Source organism: Papaver somniferum, chromosome 1 (assembly GCF_003573695.1).
Source record: "Papaver somniferum cultivar HN1 chromosome 1, ASM357369v1, whole genome shotgun sequence".
Taxonomy (NCBI): domain Eukaryota; kingdom Viridiplantae; phylum Streptophyta; class Magnoliopsida; order Ranunculales; family Papaveraceae; genus Papaver; species Papaver somniferum.
In genome coordinates, this window is record NC_039358.1 from 165,677,457 (window position 1) to 165,680,265 (window position 2,809).

Here is a 2,809-nt window from a genome sequence, read left to right on the forward strand (position 1 = left end):
AGGCGACGGAGACAGGGAGAACACACACATATTGCTATCCAAGTGTCAATCTTTTTTTTTTTTTTATATGTACATCGTTTGGTCAAATTGGTCTAGTCTCTTTTTTTTTCTTTTATAGTAACCCAATCACTCTATTTCATCCTAACAGTGATAACAATTCGATGCTGGTGCCCCACCAAATCACTTAGAGAAACAATAGATAAATATGGAAAAATAAAAATAGAACGTGATATGGTGAAGACTCCGAGATATGGTGACAACTATCATGTTATTTCTAACACATGAGCTATGTCCGTCCTTTTAGTTAATGGATTCCTCAACTCCTGCAACCAAAATGGTTCCATCCACTTATATTGGTAGTGTCATCCTAAAGGCACAATTTTCTAGATTTCGGAGTTTGTAAAGCAATTTTTTCTTTTTCTATTTTTCTATTTTCTTTTTCACTAAAGGCATCAAACAAACTATACAAACATATAAATGCTCCCCCACACTTAAACTTTACATTGTCCTCAATGTAAAATTTGATCATTCAAAGTAAAGTTCAAGGTGAGAAATTTCGCAAATGATATGCAAAAACAAGAAAATAAAGATAAAATGTTTAAAAATAAAAAGATAAAGATAAAGATACAAAACCGGTGGGTTGCCTACCATGCAGCGCTTGGTTTAAAGTCGTCAGCCCGACTTGCAAGACGAATTCCCCATACACCAATAATCTGAAAAGTTGGGGATCCTCCCATAGAACCTGTTTTGGAAACACTAGCTTCACACAAATATTAGTAACATAAAACAGAAACGAAACCATTAACCGATAAAAGCTTCCCCCACACTTATTCTTGTCCACACATGGAAGTGTATAAAGAATACAGAAGTCGGGTACTTCCACGGTTTCTTGTCCCAAAATCTGCATAGTTTGAGAATCAAGTATTTCTAATGGCGGAAATCGAGAAACAAAGTCATTCAACAATATTCTCGAAGCACATACATTCAAACCAATAAGAGGTAAAGGAGAAGAAACAATATGCAAAGGGTTAGACAAACCTATCACAATCTCTTGTATCACGGAATCCTCTTCATCCTTGAAAAACTCAAGTGAATTATTCACCTCTTGTATATCATGGTCCTCTATCAAACCGTGCAACCATTCTTCATCCGTTTCTACCTTAACTAAAGTCTCGGCATCAACATCTTCATTACAATCATTTGCAAGCTCAATTGGGTCTTCCACAATATTGGTCATATCGGTTTGATTCTCAACACACTCCTCTTTGTTGCAAGGTACATACTCCACTATGGATTCAAGTCTCACCATAAGGAAATTTTTTAGAACACTCATTGCATCATCCTCAAGCTCTACCTTTTGAATAGGTTCTTGATCGTTGTAAAGATCAATGCTCGAGTAAGCTACACTAGTGTCATCATATTCCTTTTCATCTTCACCTTGATCGCAAAAAGACTCCATTGTACACTCCTCGGGGATGTCAACATAAATTGGTTCAAGCGATGTACTTTCATAGTCATCGTCACTATCATAGTTAACATAAGATTGGCTACCACTTCCCAAAGATTGGTCTTTCGCAGAATTTTGCATGTCCTCTTTGTATTTTTCAATGCCTTGTCTTAACATGGAAACACCTTCTTGAAGCTCTTGGAGTGATCCATCCAAATTTTGAAAATAGTGTTCCATTTGTCGGTAAAGCTCGTTCGTCAAGGAAAAAGTAGAATCACTTACCTCAGTATTGCTAGGCCAATTATCTTCCCTTTGAATGGGTGAATGATCATAACTACGATCAGAAATTGGGCCAAACATACTATGAGCACATTCGGTCGATGAAATTGGTTCCACGCTCGGTTGTCTACAAACTGACTCCATGCTGACCAGAAATTGTTGCATCTCATCTACCAAACTCTAAGAAATATGAATAGGAGTACACCTAGTCTCCCCTCCTTGTGGTTGCTCACTTACATACCTACCATAAGAAGGTTGATATGTATGAGAATAACTCAAAGGGTACGTAGAATATTGACCATAACCAAAGGATTGGTTGTGATTGTATTCCCCGTAAGGGTGATAGTTGTCATGTTGTTGAGGTTGAGAGCCGTATTGTTGTTGAGGTTGTTGAAAACCGTATCCATTGCTCCAATATGCTCCTTCCATAATAGGTACCTGAAACAAGAGTAAAGATATAGGTTAAGTATTTCAACTATTCCACCTAAGTGTTGTTGGAATCCAACTATTCCACAACCAATAATAAAACTAAGTACTCATGCTCAAGGAGTTCATAACAAAAAGAAAGAGAAAAGTTTTCATATTTCTAAACCCTAGAAACGAAAGTAGAAGCAAAGATAAGATAATAGACTAGAGTTTTCTCTTTTTTTATAGGTGTCCAAATAGTCAAAATCCCGTGCATACAATCTCCTGCCAATCTGATGCCACAACTTATCGAAGTCTGACCGTGAAGTTGAGCCCACAAGTGAAGCCCAATCAAAACTAGTCTATTTGAGTCAGCTCACTTTAATCGCCGGGTTAACTCGCCTGACTCCGATTCAGGCAGAGTTCTATCTATTTCTGTGTGATTCCCGGCCATTTCAGGCTATTCTTCCCTTATCTTCAATTGCAGCTATAGTTACATCTCTGCTTCTTTGTTCTACTAACCAATTCCAGCACCACCAGCATTTTCCTTTTCCTGCTCCAGTTCAAATGCAATTCAGCCAATGGATCTGCAATGCTCATTACTTGGCAATTGCAGCTGAATTCCGTACCACCTGTCCATTCCGCTCACTCATTGCGGCATCAACTCTTCCTTCTTGT